Below are 6,546 nucleotides of genomic sequence, written 5' to 3' on the forward strand. Positions count from 1 at the left end.
ATTTTGATTCTGCTGAGTTAATTCAAGTCTTCAAAATAATGTGTCTAGGTGTGCAGGCTTGTGTGTGCCAGTTGAGTCTGAATGTTATGTTCACATGTACACTGTCATAGTTTGGTTGTAATCTTTTAATCAAATAAAATTAGCTCTTTGCGCTCTCAGCAGTGTCAGAAAATAAATTCATGTGTGTACTTCCAACAATCCGTTGATGATAAATCCATGTACGGCCAGTTTTGGGTGAATAAATAATATGTATCCGGGGGGGGGGGGGGACCGGCTGCCAATAGCATGCCAGGCAGGAGAAGGAAATGCAGAAGCGGGTTGGTGGGAGGAAACTAGGCTGAGAAGAAAGGAGGAGGAAAGAAAAGCAAATAAAGGAAAAAAAATAAAGATAAGGCATTTTCTTTAAAAAATTAGATTAAGCTTTAGAAATTGGAATAAATTTCAAAGAAATTCCAAAAAAGTTCTGGGAAGCCTTAGAAATGCAATAAAAGACCAATAAAAATAAGAAATGCATGGGTGAAACAATCAATTATATAGCATGTGATTCGTTCATTAATTTTGAAAAAAATAAATTAATCATCATATGTGTAGAGTGAAACGAACTAAAGCAAAACACTCAATTAGTTATAACTATTATGAAAGATAAATTTGTACAGTACTAGCAAAAGAGCTATATATCCATCCACTTCAAAAATACTGGTTCCAATTAGACCCGGTACTATACCGATACCAACTAGACCTGTTACTAATGCTCAACAGTACTGTGTCTAGTTTGTACTAGTATTTTTTGGGTGGATCAAAACCTACAGATACCTTTAGTACTGGTCGAGGTCCACATTAGTATAGAGTGGTGCTACCAAATAGGTACTAATGTTAGTACCGGTTGGCAACACCATTTGATACTAATATGGACCTTATAGTACCATTTGGTGTCAATACCTACGAGTTAGTTCAAATGGAAAGCATCTCTCTCAATCACAACTGTTATGTAGGTGAGATGTAAGGAGACTACACGCACGACAAGAGTTTCTATCTTCGAATCGTGGTGCCGCACGCACACGTATTTCGTGTGAAAAATCGCGTGGCGTGTGATCGATATGTAACACTTTAGTACTGAGTGGAAACATCACCCGATACTAAACAATCATTTTAGTACTGCCCGGTGTTAATGTCCGATACTTTTAGTCTCGGCTGCCGAGTACCAGTTGCATAACGAGTAATAATGCTCTATTTCACACTGTACTGATCAGTATTTTTCTAGCAGTGTTAGGTTGTTATAGCTTAGGCGGATGGAGGTAAAAAGATTAACTTTATGGAAAACAGATTGTGTGAACCGAGCCTAATGACTTAACTTATGAGGACCGGAGTCGTGCCTTTATTTGTGTATGATTCCGAGAAAGGGTAAAATTAAAGGGAGAGAATAATGTGAGATAAATGAAGAGCTTAACCCTCCATGGAAATTATATATATCTTCAATTCAGAAATTATACAATTCAAGCCGTGTTCTTAATAGTTTTAAAATTTATTAAGCAATTCACTGCCGCACAAACGGTCAAAAGTAACTAGATATAAACATAAGCACATTTGTGATAATGGTATTAATGAATGCTCCAAACCAGACACCAGATGAAGTTCCTCAAACATACACTACCGGAAACCGAACGTTTGCCGTGTGCCATTTCACGGGCACTCGGCAAACCATCTATTTGCCGTGTGCCAGGAAAACAGCCTACGGCAAACGTACGGCACACGGCAAACATAATGTTTGCCGTGTGCCAAATCAGCCTACTCACGGCAAACTACAACACACGGTAAATATATTCCGTTTGACGTGGGGTGACAAGAAAAAACGCACGGCACAAAGGGGCACACGGCAAAGATGCCTCCTTTGCCATGTGCCCACCGTTAGGCTCACGGCAATGATGCCCCAGCTGTTACGGCAAGCGGTGGCCCGTTTAGTTCGCCATGTGCCCAAGAGAACACATGGCAAATCAATATTTTTGCCGTGTGTTTTACGTGTTCGCCAGTGCAAACCTCATGGCACACGGCAAAGATCTAAATTTTTTTTTATTCTTCCATCCCAACTTTTCTCATATGTACATACACTACATATTGCTCCATGGTAATCTTTGGTATTTTTCTTGATAGTTTTCCTATATTTAGTCATTTAATTTGTGTAATCAAATTTCTTGAAATTAAACTGGAAGTGTTTTCAATTGTTGGATATAATGAATCAAAAAATGTTATTCAAGTTCATGAGCTCAATGTGAGGACGTATGCCTAAAACATAAGTAAATTTTAAAGATCTTGTTCACGAACCATGATCGGGAAGGTTTGGCCGAATCGTTTTAAAAAATTTATAAATAACATATGAAGTCAAGAAATCATAAAATTTGGCTTGTTATAATAATTTCATGTGTGTAGTCTATGAAAAAAAATTGAGAAGGATCCCCACACGTTTTATTGTATGATTGTTACAAATCCAAGAATATGCTTAGAAAATCCGTAGAGTTGAGAAGTACTAGTTCAGATTTCGAATGAAACTGAAAGTCGAATTGGGTTTTGACTTCTAAACTTTTTGTATATGCAATATCGAACTTAGATTCCTTGATTCCAAAATTTGGTAATTATTTGTTTTGGTTTGTAATTTTGTTTTTTTTCAGTGAAGCAAAATCATGTGATATAATTTAGAAATGCATGAAATAATAAGGATTTTGGCATAAAATCATAAAACATGTTTGGTGTAGTGTCTTTGACAATGGATTTTCAATGTTCATTGGATGAAATTTTGTAAAACCAATTTTGAAATCGAATTAGTTGAGGTAAATTGTATTTTAAAAAAACTTTGGTTTGCCGTGTGTTAGGACAGAGGCACACGGCAAACCAAGCCTTTGCCGTGTGCCTGGTACCGTGGCTCACGGCAAAGAGCTTATTTGTCGTGTGCCATAGATCTAGGCACACGGCAAATAGTCTACTGTGGCACTTAGCCGTTGCTCGCCTCCTCCCTCTCCCTTCCACACACGCATACGTACAGCACACAGGCACAGCACACAGGCTCTGCTGCCGGCGCCTCCCCGTCGCTCGACCGCCCACGCTACCGACCGCCTCCCCGCCACGCTGCCGTCGGGGCGGGCGTCTCCTCCACGCCGCCTCCCTGCCGCCCTCGCCACCAACCCACGCTGCCGCGCCGCCATCCGCCCACACCGACGGCACTCCCGGCCCACCGCGTCTCACGCCCGCCCTGACACCACTCCCGCCGCACCTCACGCCCGCCATGGCGGCCTGTGCCAGGCGCCCCGCCCAAGCGCCACGCCGGCCCCGGGGCCCGACACCCCGCCCCAACGCCATGCCCGCCGGCGGCCCGTACCCGAGGCCCCGCCCTGACACCACGCCAGCCGGCGGCCTGTGTCCCACGCCCCGCCCCGGCGCCACACCGGCCCCGGGACCCGTTGCCCCACCCCGACACCATGCCGGCCCCCAGCCCGTGGCCGGCGCCCGGCCCCGTTGCCACGCCGGCCATGCATTGGCGCCCTGTTACGGTGTCCCACCGGCCACACCTTGACCGCGGTCGAATGCCACGCTTCCCCGGCCACCGATGCTTTGCCGCCCCGCCGTGGCTCAAGACCCCGTTACACGGCGTCTCGGCCCCGGCATCCCATAGGTGAGCCAGTGTAGGAAGAGTTGTGTTGCTCGGTATTCATGCCACTTTTTATCTTGTAGGGTTTGGAAACTTCAGTTTGCAGGGGGAGTTGCTACCAATTTATTCAATTGACACCATTTTTCTCTGTTTTGATAGGAGAGGCTATTGTGCACACCGTCCTCGAGCCATCTGCACCAACACGCGCGACATCGCCTCGCCCGCCATCGAGCCCTAGGTGAGGACGATGCAAACTGCCCTTCATTCCGTTTCATGTTCGTATAGGACGTAACTGAGTTAGGTCTCTCCCGTTCGAAAGAGATACGGTTAGAAATATACAGAACTTTGTATATCTATAAACGTATCTGTATAAAATTTTCAACATTTTTTGGACAGCCCGAGAAGTGTGTAGATGGGGTTAGTTTTCATGGTCTACGCCGATCCGAGACGGAGTCTCAGCATCATCTCCTTGTTGTTCTCCGGATACACAATCTCCTTTTTCGGGACATGTATTTGGAGAACAGTGGGGAGGTGCTGCCGAAATTCTGCCCCGGATCGGTGTAGAGCATGAGAACCAACCCCAGCTACATATCATCTCGGGTGGGATTAGGACCTATCTTAACCTATTAGAAATGGTAGACATCGTGTAGATGTAAGGATGATCTTTTATATTATATTATTCATTGATATGATAGAGGATGGATGACCGTGCGTGGATGTATACTGGATGGAAATGTGGGGGTCAATTGTCCGGGGAGTGGATTGACAAGACCGAGGCTTTCTTGAACAGAGCATTTACAAAGCTCAAAGGAGGCATATGTGGAAACATGCGTCGACAAACACGTGAAGTCATGATGAATCATCTTTGCAATTATGGATTTACGAGAGACTACACCCGGTGGACCTACCATGGCGAAGCCAATCGTATGAGAGACGAGGTCGTTAGGCAACGCATCGAAGAACATGGTGCTGATGCCGGGGTTGCAGACATGTTAGATGACTTTCATGAAGCACACTTTGATGAAGGGCATAGGGAGGAGGAGCCAGAGTCAACTACGAAGGCGTACTATGACATGTTGGCTGCAGCTCAGCAACCCCTTCACGGGCATACTAAGGTTTCACAGCTGGATGCCATTGGCTGTCTAATGGCCGTGAAGTCCCAGTTTACCTTGAGTCGAGACGCCTTTGATGTTATGTTACAAGTTATTGGCAGCATGCTTCCAGAAGGGCATATTCTTCCAAAGAGCATGTATGAGGCACAGAAACTCCTTCATACACTGAAGATGCCATATGAGCAGATACATGCCTGTCCCAAGGGATGCATTTTATTTAGGAAAGAACACGCTGAAGCAAAGTACGGTCCAAAGTGCAAAACCTCTAGGTTCGTGGAGGTAGACTCTGGTGGTGGTCAGAAGAGGTAGCTCGCGGTCCCCGTGAAAGTCCTACGGTACCTGCCACCCATACCAAGGATCCAACGTCTGTTCATGACAGAGGAATCTGCGAAATAGATGACATGGCACAAACAGGGAACTCGTTACAATCCTGATAAGCTTGTGCATCCATCCGATGCTGAATCATGGACCCATTTCGATGGGATTCATCATCACAAAGCTTTGGAGGCTCGTAATGTACGTGTTGCGCTGGCGACAGATGGCTTCAATCCCTATGGAATGTCGGCTGCCCCTTACACTTATTGTCCTGTGTTCGTTATCCCACTGAATCTCCCACCCGGCGTCATTTTCCAATGACAAAACATATTATTGTCTTTGATAATTCCTGGACACCCTAGTAATAATATGAGTGTATACATGGAGCCTCTGATTGACGATTTGCTCCGTGCTTGGGAGGAAGGTGTTTGGACATACGATCGAGCTACGAAGACAAACTTCAGAATGTATATTTGGTACCACTATTCCCTGCATGACCTGCCGGCGTATGGGATATTCTGTGGCTGGTGTGTCCACAGAAAGTTCCCTTGCCTAGTATGCAAGGCAGCTTTGATGTTCATTTGGTTGCGGAAGGGTGGCAAGTATTCTTCATTTGACAAACATCGACAATTCCTACCTCTTGACCATCCATTCAGACGAGATAAGAAGAACTTTACGAAAGGTGTTGAAGTTAAAGACCATCCACCGCAGATGATGACGGGTGCCGACATTCGTGCTCAATTAGATGGTCTCGTGATCAATGCTGAAGGTGGGAGTTTTGTGGGATATGGTGAGCAACATGCTTGGGCGCAGAAGTCGGGCTTGTGGAGGCTCTCCTATATGTCGGACCTTCTTCTTCCACATAACATTGATATGATGCACTCCAAAAAGCATGGCGAGGTATTGTTCGGAACAATCATGGACATTTCAGATAAGACAAAGGATAATGTTAAGGCCAGAGTGGATCAAGCAACGTTATGCGATAGACCAAAGCTAGAAATGAGGCCTCCCGGATCAGGCAAGGCGTGGAGAAAGCCTAAGGCCGATTTCATTCTGACGAGGCCCCAGAGGAGAGAAGTTCTAGAATGGTTCCAAACCTTGATGTTCCCTGATGGGTATGCGGTGAATCTGAGGAGGGGAGTGAACTTGACCACTATGCGAATCAACGGGCTCAAGAGTCATGACTACCATATATGGATCGAGTGGCTTCTTCCAGTTATGGTTCGAGGCTACCTCCCTGATCAAATCTGGCAAGTGCTGGCAGAGTTGAGCTTTTTCTTATGCCAGCTTTGTGCTAAGGAGTTCTCTCTAAAAGTAGTTGAAGAAATGGAAAGAATGGCGCCTGTGTTGCTCTGTAAGCTGGAGAAGATTTTTCCACCCGGCTTTTTCAATCCGATGCAGCATATGATTTTGTACCTCCCGAACGAGGCACGAATGGGTGGGCCCGTGCAGCACCGTTGGTGCTATTCAATTGAGAGATGT

The sequence above is a fragment of the Panicum virgatum genome, chromosome 3K (genome assembly GCF_016808335.1).
Source record: "Panicum virgatum strain AP13 chromosome 3K, P.virgatum_v5, whole genome shotgun sequence".
Taxonomy (NCBI): domain Eukaryota; kingdom Viridiplantae; phylum Streptophyta; class Magnoliopsida; order Poales; family Poaceae; genus Panicum; species Panicum virgatum.